This window comes from Moschus berezovskii, chromosome Y (genome assembly GCF_049115385.1).
Source record: "Moschus berezovskii isolate FMDL1 chromosome Y, NW_MosBer_1.0, whole genome shotgun sequence".
In the NCBI taxonomy this organism is placed as follows: Eukaryota; Metazoa; Chordata; class Mammalia; order Artiodactyla; family Moschidae; genus Moschus; species Moschus berezovskii.
The window spans coordinates 63,541,356-63,555,319 of record NC_142489.1 but is presented as its reverse complement, the minus strand read 5'-3'; the positions used below and the strand labels follow the sequence as shown (position 1 = coordinate 63,555,319).

At 43.4% G+C, this 13,964-nt stretch overlaps 1 pseudogene; it reads right to left on the bottom strand.

Moving 5' to 3' along the window:
* The window catches only part of LOC148773138 (MYND-type zinc finger-containing chromatin reader ZMYND8-like), a 42,064-nt pseudogene that overhangs the window by 8,452 nt on the left and 19,648 nt on the right, over window positions 1-13,964 (bottom strand).

Genomic DNA, 13,964 nt, shown 5'->3' with positions numbered 1-13,964 from the left:
CAGGATTGATCTCCTTTAAAATGGACTGGTTGGATCTCCTTGCAATACAAGGGACTCTCAAGAGTCTTCTCCAACACCACAGTTCAAAAGCATCAATTCTTCAGCCATCAGCTTTCTTCACAGTCCAACTCTCACATCCATACATGACCAGGGGAAAAACCATAGCCTTGACTAGACGGACCTTTGTTGGCAAAGTAATGTCTCTGCTTTTTAACATACTATCTAGGTTGGTCATGACTTTCCTTCCACGGAGTAAGCGTCTTTTAATTTCCTGGCTGCAATCAGCATCTGCAGTGATTTTGGAGCCCCCCAAAATAAAGTCTGACACTGTTTCCACTGTTTTTCCATCTATTTCCCATGAAGTGATGGGGCCAGATGCATGATGTTTGCTTTTTGAATGTTGAGCTTCAAGCCAACCTTTTCACTCTCCTCTTTCAGTTTCATCAAGAGGATTTTTAGTTCCTCCTCACTTTCTGCTATAAGGGTAGTGTCATCTGCATATCTGAGGTTATTGATATTTCTCCCAGCAATCTTGATTCCGGCTTGTGCTTCTTCCAGCCCAGCGTTCCTCAGGATGTACTATGCATATAATTTAAATAAGCAAGGTGACAATATACAGCCTTGACGTACTCCTTTTCCTATTTGGAACCAGTCTGTTGTATTAAACTCTTAGACGAGAACATAGGCAAAACACTCTCTGACATAAATCACAGCAGGATCCTCCATGACCCACCTCCCAGCATATTGGAAATAAAAACAAAAATAAAATAATTGGACCTAATTAAAATGAAAAGCCCTGCACACCAAAGGAAACTATAAATACGGTGAAAGGACAGCCTTCAGAATGGGAGAAAATAATAGCAAATGAAACAACTGACAAATAATCAATCTCTAAAATATACAAGCAGCTCCTGCAGCTCAACTCCAGAAAAATGAACGACCCAATCAAAAAATGGGCCAAAGAACTAAACAGACATTTCTCCAAAGAAGACATCCAGATATCTAACAAACACGTGAAAAATGCTCAACATCCCTCATAATCAGAGAAATGCAAACCAAAACCACAATGAGATACCATTTCACACCAGTCAGAATGGCTGCTATCCAAAAGTCTACATGCAATAAATGCTGGAGAGGGTGTGGAGAAAAGGGAACCCTCTTACACTGTTGGTGGGAATGCAGACTAGTACAACCACTATGGAGAACAGTGCGTAGATTCCTTAAAAAACTGGAAATAGAACTGCCATAGGATCCAGCAATCACACTCCTGGGCATACACACCGAGGAAACCAGTATTGAAAGAGACACATGTACTCCAATGTTCATCGCAGCACTGATTATTTTAGCAAGGAATTGGAAGCAACCTAGATGTCCATCTGCAGACGAATGGATAAGAAAGCTTTGGTACATATACACAATGGTTATTACTCTCAGTTAAAAAGGATACATTTGAATCAGTTCTAATGAGGTGGATGAAACTGGAGCCTATTGTACAGAGTGAATTAAGCCAGAAAGAGAAATACCAATACATTATACTATCGCATCTATGTGGAATTTAGAAAGATGATAATAATAACCCTGTACACGGAACAGCAAAAGAGACACAGATGTACAGAACAGTCTTTTGGTCTCTGTCTGAGTGTGCGAAGGTGGGATGATTTGGGAGAATGGCATTGAAATATGTATATTATCATATGAGAAACGAATCGCCAGTCCAGGTTCAATGCATGATACAGAATGGTGTCATGGTATTGGGAGGGATGTGGGAGAGAGGTTCAAGATGGGGAACACATGTACACCCGTGGCAGATTCATGTCAATGTATGGCAAAACCAATACAATATTGTAAAGTAATTAGCCTCCAATTAAAATAAATATTTTTTTGAAGATATTAATCCAACTTCAAAAATGCAAAAAAAAAAATAAATAAATAAAAATTGAAATAAAGTAGGGTCTTCTTTTGGCAAGGTACAAGTAGGTTTAAAAATGAAAATTAAAGGAGTAATAGAGGATTTATAAAAGTTTTTAAAATGATAAACATAAATTTATTATCTAGGAACTTCTCTGGAGCTGTTGCAGACAGTGTGGGGTCTGTTCAGTTTCAGATAGTTCCTTGATCCGTCTTATAATTCTCAAGATCTATAGGCCCCTTCCCACGTAGTCGGTGCTAACTGCAGGGTTTTGATCTGTTGCACCTGCCACTTCGAAAGTAGTTCCCTCTGTTTATTGTAGCTTCTCTTTGCTGGTCTCTTCAGTGTCTAACATCCACCCTGACACAAAGGGGCAAAAGTGGTCACTTTTTTAGTTTCATTTGTTCAGTCCTGCTGTGGGGAGGGAGTAACACTGCAAACAAGTATCACTGGTGTGTGTGGGGAGTGCTCGCAGTGTTTCAGCCGCACTGGGTTTGTGCTCATGGCATGTGTGCTTTCACGGTCTACCCTTTTTAGTCTCTAGGTTGCTCTGCCAGGAACTGTCTGGGGCGGGCCCTGGGTTGCGTGCACTTCCCAGGTCTAACCTACTCAGGTTCAGGTTCTCAGGTACTCCACAAAGGTTCAGACTAGGTTGGGCCCTTCCCAGGTCCCAGCAACTGTGGCGACCAGGTTCTTGGTGAGCACAGTCTCCCGCAGGTGTGTGTGTGTGTCTTATCACCTCCCCCATCTCTGTGTGTGTGTGTGTGTGTGTCTTATCGCCTCCCCCATCCGAGCTGCTTGGGTTTCTGGGTTGCTGTGGGCACATCCCTCTCAGGTGTGCACTGTGTCTCTTCTGGGGAGCTGATCTCTGGCCGCAACCCTCCCAGCAGATGTCAACCGTCCAGAATCCCAAGAAGTCTTGGTTAGCAACGGAACCTATTTGCAGTTTGGTACAGGATGCCTCTCTGGGGTCAAGATTTCCCCTTTCTGGCTCTGGATGACCCCTGCCTGCCTGACTTCTGACAGGGGATGGGCTGGTCTGAAGCCTGCTAGCTCTCCTCTGGCATTCACTCAGTCCTTTGTTCTGTGTGAAGGCCTGGCAGAGACTGAGGTTAGGGCTTTCACGGGATAATTCTCTGTTTTGTTTTGTTTTGTTTTTTTCCCTCTCTCTCTCTGGCTATCCCACAGTTTGGGTGGCTATCTCATGTTAGTTCCATCAGATTGCCCTCAGGGCACTCAGGCCTGATCCTTACCCTAAGCAATACAGCCTGCGCATCCCTGTTCAGCCCCCATTTGCTGGTGGTGGCTGCGTGTGCCAGGAGTTGCCGTTAGCCACGGCGCAATCTGTAGGTTTTATTTATTTATTTTTCCTCCTGTTTATGCTGCCCTCTGAGATTCCAAAACTCCCCCCACACCCGCTAGTGAAAGTGTTTCCTGGTGTTTGGAAATTTCTCCTCTTTTAAGACTCCCTTCCCGGGATGGATCTCCATCCCTACCTCTTTTTTCTCTCTTTTTATCTTTTATATTTTGTCCTACCTCCTTTCGAACACAATGGGCTACTTTACTCGGTCCTGATGTCCTCTGCCAGCATTCAGAGGTTGTTTTGTGGAATTTGCTCAGCGTTTAAATATTTTTTTTTTTTTCAATGAATTTCTGGGGGAGAAAGTGGTCTCCCCATCCTATTCCCCTGCTATCTTAGGGCCACCTCTCCTGATGACCTTTAGGATGGATTGGTTGGCTCTCCTTGCAGTCCAAGGGACTCTCAAGAGTCTTCCCTAACACGAGAGTTCAAAAGCATCAATTCTTCGCTGCTCAGCTTTCTTTACAGTCCAACTCTCACATCCATACATGACCACTGGAAAAACCATAGTCTTGGCTAGATGGACCTTTGTTGGCAAAATAATGTCTCTGTTTTTTAATACGCTGTCTAGATTGGTCATCACTTTCCTTACTCCCAGGAGTAAGAGTCTTTTAATTTCATGGCTGCAATCAGCATCCGCAGTGATTTTAAGCCTCCCCAAAAAGTTAGTCACTGTTTCCCCTTCTATTTGCCATGAACTGATGGGACCGGATGCCATGATCTTAGTTTTCTGAATGTTGAGCTTTAAGCCAACCTTTTCACTTTCCAGTTCTTCTTCACTTTCTCCCATACTGTATGTAAAAGTTTTGAGCAGGATTTTGGCCCAAAAAATAAAAGTAAAACATCCTAAAAGCAGCTTTATTTTATCTCTGACCTGAAGTTTTGGGTGTGGGCCATAATCACTCACCTGGCATCCCAAAGCCTAACCATTCTGGAAACCATAGGGTATTTTGGGTGAAAGGGAGGAAGTGTATATTTGGGGCCAAATTCATTTGGAAAGAAGAAAATATAAATCCAAGCTGAAGTGATGAAAGTGTGCTGACAGTGTTCAATCATCACCATGGCTATAAACAGGTATGATTTTTGCCCCCTTCCTTTGTCAATGACACAACAGTGCCTGGAGACATTTTGGGTTGTTTCTCACATTCAGAGGGTAGAAGACCAGGAATTCGGCTCAACATCCCAGACGGACAGGACAGCTGTCACCACAGCAAAACATATGGCACCAATGTCAGTAGCTTCAAGGCTGAGAAATCCTCATTTATCAAACACAACAGGAACAACTGTACTGTATTAATGAAGAAATGTTGTATCTAATTGTGGAAGGGAGTTACACTTTACCTCGTTAAAATCTGGAATATTCTGACATGTGATAGTTGCAAGGTTTCAGGTAACTCCACATCAATTAAATAAAGAAAAAGAATGAAGCATGGCGACAGGTCAGGGTGAGGGAGAGGAGGTTTTTCTAAAAACAGCACTTGGCCTTGTTGTTTGACATCTCCGCATAATCATGAAGATGGTCACATAGCAAAAATATCTAAAGAGATTCATTGATTTCTGTCGGTACCTCCCGGAAATATTTGCATTCACACTTGGGACTCTCTTGGGACTTCCCTGGAGGTCCAGTGGTTAAGCCTCCATGCTCCCAATGCAGAGGACACAGGTTCAGTCGCTGGTCAGGGCACTAGGATACCATATGCTGCTCAGTGTGGCCAAAAAAAAAAAAAAAAAAGCTGAAGCACACGGTTCGTCGGTTAAGGCCCGTCAGAACATCTTCCTGGAGACGTTCCCCTCTTTTTTCTGGGTGCCAGCCTCACTCAGACTGTCTTCTCACATCAATGGTTCCACTTGGGGTTCCGCTCACTTCTCCATCACGGCGTTCAGTGCTCTCAACAAGTCCTGCGACTTGTCATTTCCCCTAGAGACCCATTTGAAACTGGCTTGCACTGATATTATCCTAGGAAGAAAATTCAACGAGGCTTTGAAAAAAAATAAGTGGGTCGCTTCAGAACTGGACATTTCAATGTTTTAACCACTCTTTTCTCTAAGTAATCACCTAAATTCAGGAAGCTTGGGATATTACCTCTTGAACACCAAGAGCACTCGAATAAAAAAGTCCAAACTTCAGGAGATGACAAAGCAGCCAGTTTTACATGGGACCCAAATAACTGGTTTCTTGGTTTCGCCAGTGGGTCAACCACTCAGGCTCTGGCTTCAGCCGTTTGATTAGAAGTTCAAGAGAGAGCACATGTACACCCGGGGTGGATTCATGTCAATGTATGGCAAAACAAATATAATATTGTAATTAGCCTCTAAAAAAAAAAAAAGGAATAAATAAAAAAGAAAAAAAAAAAAGAAAGGCATGATGCTGAGAGGGAAATTAGATTAAATAAACATTGTTATCTTCTAACTGTTAAAAAAAAAAAAAAAGAAGTGAGGTGATCACACAGGGCAGGGTGTGTCTCCACAGCAGCAGTTTCCTACCCAAGTGAAGAAATACCCTCAACTGCCACCATCAAGGCAGAGTGAGCCTGGTAACTGGAGCCAGAACCTGACAGCGGTCTCCGGAGAACTTCTTCAGGGGCCTCCACAGCAGCCCAGAGAAAACACCCTTAGCAAACAGGGAATGAAGAATGGGAAGGAAGCTTAAGAGAGAGGAGACACATATTTACATACAGCTGGTTGACACTGTTGTACAGCGGAAACTAACACAACATGGTAAAGCAATTTTACTCCAATATTTAAAAACTTAAAAAAAAAAAGTGAAACACTCAAAACAACCACAAAACAAGAATGACAAGTGTCATCTCTGACTTCAGCTATTGTGCTACCAGTAGTGTTCTTAGAACACTTACGATTGTTATATAATTCCATCATCATGCATTTTATTGCATCCATCATCTGAGAGATAAACAATTCGTGTTATCAACTTCCCTGAGGCTTTTGCTAGGTGACATATATCTAAATCTTTCTGTATACAGCAAAGAAAACCATAAACAAAACAAAAAGACAACCTTCACAATGGGAGAAAAATTTGCAAATGAAACAACCCACAAGGAATTAATCTCCAAAAGGAATTATAAGCTCATGGACATCACCAGATGATCAACACCGAAATCAGATTGATTATATTCTTTGCAACCAAAGATGGAGAAGCTGTATACAGTTACCGAAAACAAGACCAAGAGCTGACTGTGGCTCAGATCATGAACTCCTTATTGCCAAATTCAGACTTAAATTGAAGAAAGTAGGGAAAACCACTAGACCATTCAGATATGACCTAAATCAAATCCCTTATGATTATACAGTGGAAGTGAGAAATAGATTTAAGGGACTAGATCTGATAGATAGAGTGCCTGATGAACTCTGGACGGACATTCGTGAAATTGTACAGGAGACAGGGACCAAGACCATCCCCATGGAAAAGAAATGCAAAAAAGCAAAATGGCTGTCTGAGGAAGCCTTACAAATAGCTGTGAAAAGAAGAGAAGCGAAAAGCAAAGGAGAAAAGGTAAGATATAAGCATCTGAATGCAGAGTTCCAAAGAATAGCAAGGAGAGATAAGAGAGCCTTCCTCAGTGATCAATGCAAAGAAATAGAGGAAAATAACAGAATAGGAAAAACAAGAGATGTCTTGAAGAAAATTAGAGATTCCAAGGGAACATTTCATGCAAAGATGGGCTCGATAAAGGACAGAAATGGTATGGACCTAACAGAAGCAGAAGATATTAAGAAGAGGTGGCAAGAATACACAGAAGAACTGTACAGAAAATATCTTCACGACCAAGATAGTCACGATAACGTGATAACTGACCTAGAGCCAGACATCTTGGAATGTGAAGTCAAGTGGGCCTTAGAAAGCATCACTACGAACCAAGCTAGTGGAGGTGATGGAATTCCAATTGAGCTATTTCAAAACTTGAAAGATGATGCTGTGAAAGTGCTGCACTCAATATGCCAGCAAATTTGGAAAACTCAGCAGTGGCCACAGGACTGGAAAAGGTCAGTCTTCATTCTAATCCCAAAGAAAGGCAATGCCAAAGAATGCTCAAACTACCGCACAATTGCACTCATCTCAAACGCTAGTAAAGTCATGCTCAAAATTCTCCAAGCCAGGCTTCAGCAATATGTGAACCGTGAACTCCCAGATGTTCAAGCAGGTTTTAGAAAAGGCAGAATCACCAGAGATCAAATTGCCAACATCCGCTGGATCATGGAGAAAGCAAGAGAGTTCAAGAAAAAAATCTATTTCTGCTTCATTGACTATGCCAAAGCCTTTGACTGTGTGGATCACAATAAACTGTGGAACATTCTGAAAGAGATGGGACTCCCAGACCACCTGACCTGCCTCTTGAGAAACCTGTATGCAGCTCAGGAAGCAACAGTCAGAACTGTACATGGAACAACAGACTGGTTCCAAATAGGAAAAGGAGTGCGTCAAGGCTGTACATTGTCACCTTGCTTATTTAACTTATATACAGAGTACATCATGAGGAACGCCTGGCTGGAAGAAGCACAAGCTGGAATCAAGATTGCTGGGAGAAATATCAATAACCTCAGATATGCAGATGACACTACCCTCATGGCAGAAAGTGAAGCGGAACTCAAAAGCCTCTTGTTGAAAGTGAAAGAGGAGAGTGAAAAGGTTGGCTTGAAGCTCAACATTCAGAAAACAAGGATCATGGCATCTGGTCCCATCACTTCATGGGAAATAGATGGAAAGACAGTGGAAACAGTGTCAGACTTTATTTTTTTGGGCTCCAAAATCACTGCAGATGCTGATTGCAGCCAGGAAATTAAAAGACGCTTACTCCTTGGAAGAAAAGTTATGACCAACCTTGATAATATATTGAAAAGCAGAGACATTACTTTGCCAACCAAGGTCCGTCTAGTCAAGGCTATGGTTTTTCCTGTGGTCATGTATGGATGTGAGAGTTGGACTGTGAAGAAAGCTGATCGCCGAAGAACTGATGCTTTTGAACTGTGGTGTTGGAGACGACTCTTGAGAGTCCCTTGTACCGCCAGGAGATCCAACCAGTCCGTTCTAAGGGAGATCGATCCTGGGTGTTCATTGGAAGGACTGATTCTAAAGCTGAAGCTGCAATACTTTGGCCACCTCATGCGACGAGTTGACTCACTGGAAAAGACCCTGATGCTGGGAAAGTTTGGGGGCGGGAGGAGAAGGGGACGACCGAGAGTGAGATGGCTGGATGGCATCACCGACTCTGTGGACATGAGTTTGAGTGAACTCCGGGATTTGATGATGGACAGGGAGGCCTGGCGTGCTGTGATTCATGGGGTCGCGGAGAGTCAGACACGACTGAGCGACTGAGCTGAACTGAACTGAACTGAACTGAAGCTCAATATATAAAAACAAACAACAACAACAAACAAAAACCAAATAACCCAATCAAAAAATGGGCGGGGGCGGGCGGAGATCTCAATAGACATTTCTCCAAAGAAGACCAACAAACACATGAAAACGTGCTCAACGAAACTAATTATTAGACAAATGCAAATCAAAACTACCGTGAGGAGTCAACCTGACACCAATCAGAATGGCCATCATCAAAAAATCTCAAACTATAAACGCTGGAAACAGTATGAAGAAAAGGGAACCCTCCTAAGTAGTTGGTGCGAATGTAAACTGGTATAGCCACTAAGGAGAACTATATGGATGCTTCTTAAAAACTGAAAATAAGCTACCATGTGACCCAGCAATCCTACTCCTAGGCCTGTATCTGGAGAAAACCATAATTCAAAGGGATGCACGCACCCCAGTGTTCACTGTAGCACTATTTACAATAACCAGGGCAGGGACAAAACCGAAAATGTAAATCGACAGAGGAATGTATATAGAAGATGTACATATATGCAACAACGTATTGCTCACCCATTACAAGGCATGAAGCAGTGCCGTGTGCAGAGATGTGGGTGAATCTGCTGCTGCTGCTAGGCCGCTTCAGTCATGTCCGACTCTGTGCCCCACCATAGACAGCAGCCCACCAGGCACCTCCGTCCCTGGGATTCTCTAGGCAAGAACAATGGAGTGGGTTGCCATTTCCTTCTCAATGCATGAAAGTGAAAAGTGAAAGTGAAGTCGTTCGGTCGTGTCTGACTCTTTGAGACCCCATGGACTGCAGGCTACCAGGCTCCTCCGCCCATGGAATTTTCCAGGCAAGAGTACTGGAGTGGGGTGCCATTGCCTTCTCCGTGGGTGAACCTAGAGACTGTCAAACAGAGTGAAGTAAGATAGGAAGAGAAACCATATTGTCCAACGTCGCTTATATGTGGAATCCAAAAAGATGGCAGAGATGAGAGTCACAGAAACAGAGTCACAGATGTAGCGAACAAAGTTACGGCTACCAAAGAAGGGGAATGGGGTGTGGGGAGATTCAGCTTGGGAGACTGCGACTGACATATGCACATACTGTACATATACACTACTATGTATACAAGAGATAACTTATGAGAACCTACTGTCCAGCACAGGGAACTCTAATCAATGCTCTCCGGTGACCTAAATGGGCACGTACCTGCCACCCCCTCCCACATCACAGGAGGGACAGAAGGGGATGGGAGAACAAACCAGGTCTCAGATCTGGCACAGCCACTGCCAAGACATCGCTGTGCTATGCAGTTTACTCCAATTCAGCAAGAAAATAGGACAAGGAGCACCCTTGTATCTGATGCCCGAGTTTGTTCCTGCAATTGTATCTTATCACCCACAGCTCTCTCTGAGCCCCATTCATAAAGCAAGAATAATAACAGTGCCCCCTTGTAGGGTGTGCACAAGGATTAAGTGAGAAAAAGAGGAGACCGTGGTTCACAACCTGCTGAGGAGTTCATAAAGAAATACCTGTTTTCTTATTTTCACAAAGGAATTAATTCTCATAAACATGTAATCGCAAAGTTGCTGCCAACCCCCAAAACAGTAACCTCCAAGGAACCCCCAAAATAGGCAGAAAATGAATAAAGAAAGTATCTGTTGAAATGTTGCTCCTACCCTTTGTTGCAGAGACCACAGGGGGAGGCTGCCAGCAAAAACACTTTGTGCTTTACGGTCCGTCATACTGCAGGGATCTCCCTGCTCAGGCCCATTTAAAATATTCAAACAAAATGAGAAAACTCTAGAAAGTGGATGAAAGTCAATACTTCACTAATGCCATAGTTACATTTCATTTTAAAGAAATCATGAATTTTTGATCTGACCTTCATTCTCACTTCCAAATGCAGCAAAGAACTCAACATTAATAAAAAAGAGCCCTTCTGCCAAAACACACAACTCTGGGTCACCTCAGACACAAGCAAGTTGCCCAGGTCCAAAACTATGTCTCTGTATTCATTTTCCTAACAGCGATGAAAATGCCTATCCAAAATCTCATTCCTCAATTTTGTTCCACAAGTAAAGCGGAGGGCTATAGGAGATAGAATAAAAATGGCTACAGGAGAGGAGAACACTGGCTTGGCGTGAACACTAGCCAGAGCTGCGTGGCAGCCTCAGTTTTCTCATCTGTAAATAGATGACTTGGACCAAATCAATGGGAGGCGATACAAGAAGTCCAACCAATGGCAAGCAAACAAGAAGCCATCTGGGGGGACTCCCCTCATGGTCCAGTGGCTAAGATTCTGCACCTCCAATGCAGAGGGCCTGGATTTGATTCCTGGTCAGAGAACTAGATCCCACCTGTGAACTAAGAATTTTCACACAACAACTAAAGACCTGGGTCAGCCAAATAGATAAGCAATTAAAAAATGAAAGCCATTTGGGCAATACCGGACATCTTAAATCAGTTAATTTTTAAAATTACCCTCTTTCAATTCTCTTGTCATTCTACAGCAGCTCTTGTTAGGAAGAAAGGCTCCAAGTGGTACCATTAATTCTTTAATAAATTTTATTTATGCATTTATTTTTGGCTGTGCTGGGTCTTTGCTGCTTTGCAAGGTTTCATCTAGTTGCAGTGAATTGGGGTTACTCTCTAGTTGCAGTTTACGGGCTTCTCAGTGTGGTGGTTTCCCTTGTTGTAGAGCATGGGCTCTAGTCACAGGCTTCAGTAGTTGCAGTTCCCAAGCTCTAGAGCACAGGCTCAGTAGTTGTGGTGCGTGGGTTTACTTGTTCCAGGGCATGAGGGATCTTCCCCAATGAGGGACGGACCCCATATCTCCTGCAGTGGCTGGAGGATTCTTTACCGACAAGCCACCAGGAAAGTTTGTATTAATTCTTTAACACTTGCATGCTAATCACTGGTTTTTAACAGAATGAAGATGGACTTAGGCTTCAAGCCTTGAAGAATAGGATCTGGTGAGTTTAGACTTAATTTTATTTCTGTTAAGTCACTAGAAATAAAAATATGAAGTCAATCCTAGTTCAAGGTGATGAACAGGTAAGTAAAAAACCTTGAGGCTGCCACTACACCTAATAGTTGAACACTTCTTGTTCTGTAACTCAGGGATTTGATAAAAATTCTTGTTGTGTTCAAAATGGGGGCACAGAAATACTAAATAAGAGACGTAACCCCAAGACTTGGATTTTATCTCTTTAGCCACACTGACTCTTAAGCGGGGTTGGTTGCTTTAAAAAGCCACATGTAACAACAATCAGTTTGTAGACACCGGACAGCTGTGGTCAGCAGGCCTGGTGTGAATTCACAAGTCAGCTCAAAGCCAGGTCAAGAGGATATTCTAGATGCTGGCTGTTACCATTCAAATGCCAATTAGATATTCACGGATTACGCAACCCTGGACAAGCTGTGTGACCTGGCCAGATCTCAGTATGCTCATCTATAAAATGCGTGTGAGGACATCCCTGGAAGACCAGTGGTTAAGACTTTGCCTTCCAATGTTGGTGGCAGTACAGGTTTGATTCCCTAGTCAGGGAGATAAGGTTCCACATGACTTGTAGTCAAAACACCAAAAGGTTTTAAAAGGACAATAAAGCAATATTACAACAAATTCAATAAAGACTTTAAAAAATGTTCACACTTAAAAAAATATATTATTGATAAGAAGCCCAGTGAGAAGTTAGGCAGCAACCTGCTTTCATTCTATGTATACATAGAACATAACTATGTATCAATTGCTGTTCAAGGCACCAGCAGGGAGCAGAAGGGACTCCCCAGAGAGCTGCAATTCTGGTGGTGATTTTCACTCCCTGGGTTCCAAAGACATGAACCTGAACATTACTCGAGAGCGCTCTCATCCGACAGCAAGGATATCTGCAAGGTTTACTTGCCCAAATTCAACAGTGAGCATAAAAGCACTTGGCAAATTAAGAGAGAAGTAGAGAGGAGGGCTGGGGTGGTGGATGGGATACATTGGGAATCTGGGATTAGCAGATGCAAACTATTACACATAGAATAAACAATAAGGTCCTCCTGTATAGCACAGGGAACTACAATCAATATCCTGAGATAAACCATAATGGAAAGGGATGTGAAAAAGTATACGTGAATATAACTGAATCATTTTCTTATAGAGTAGAAATTAACAGAACATTGTACATCACCTATACTTCAATATAATAAATTTTAAAAGACAGAAGACAGAACCTAAATGGAGAGTGTGCCCACAAGTGAACACACAGCAGGCAAGCCTGCCCACCACATCCCTAACAAGGAACATGCCAAGAGGGCAGGCGAGTTGAGGAGGGACCCCACCACTTCCTGGTCCCCTTTAATTCCTGCAAATATCCAAGGCTGGTCCTCCCCTATCACGCAACTGGCACTCACGTGGATAGTGTACTTGGTGGTCTCTGCATCGACATCAGCTGAAGCGGTGGTGATGGGCTGCCCTGACGGAGGATGCAAGGGTGCTTGTGGAACCTGAGCTGGTGACCAGGGGCGACAACAAGGTGCTGGTCACCGGGGTGATGGTGGAGGTGGATGCGTTCTGTGTGATCACTTTCTGCTGGACAGCAGGGAAAGCAAAAGTTCTTGGTCACCCCACTGCCTGGGGAAGGCGGTCCCAGCTCGAAGATGTGGTGGGAGCAGGGCCCAATCCACACTCTTTGAGTTTCTCTGCTTTCAAGGGACAACGATTCTCCCATTGGCCAAACTTGAGCAAGGCTCCATGGAGCCCTTTCTCAGCAAGGCCTACACCTGGGTCTTTAAGGAGTAACAGAGTTTCCAACAGCTCAAGGCTGCATCCCTAGGATGAACCCCACCCCTTTAAAGTCCCCACCTAAGAAAACTCACGATAATCACGATAACGTGATCACTGACCTAGAGCCAGACATCTTGGAATGTGAAGTCAAGCGGGCCTTAGAAAGCATCACTACGAACAAAGCTAGTGGGGGTGATGGAATTCCAATTGAGCTATTTCAAAACTTGAAAGATGATGCTGTGAAAGTGCTGCACTCAACATGCCAGCAAATTTGGAACACTCAGCAGTGGCCACAGGACCGGAAAAGGTCAGTCTTCATTCCAATCCCAAAGAAAGGCAAGGCCAAAGAATGCTCAAACTACTGCACAATTGGACTTATCTCACACGCTAGTAAAGTCATGCTCAAAATTCTCCAAGCCAGGCTTCAGCAATATGTGAACCGTGAACTCCCAGATGTTTTAGAAAAGGCAGAGGCACCAGAGATCAACTTGCCAACATCCGCTGGATCACGGAGAAAGCAAGAGATTTCCAGTAAAACATCTATTTCTGCTTCTTTGACTGTGTGGATCACAATAAACTGTGGAAACTTCTGAA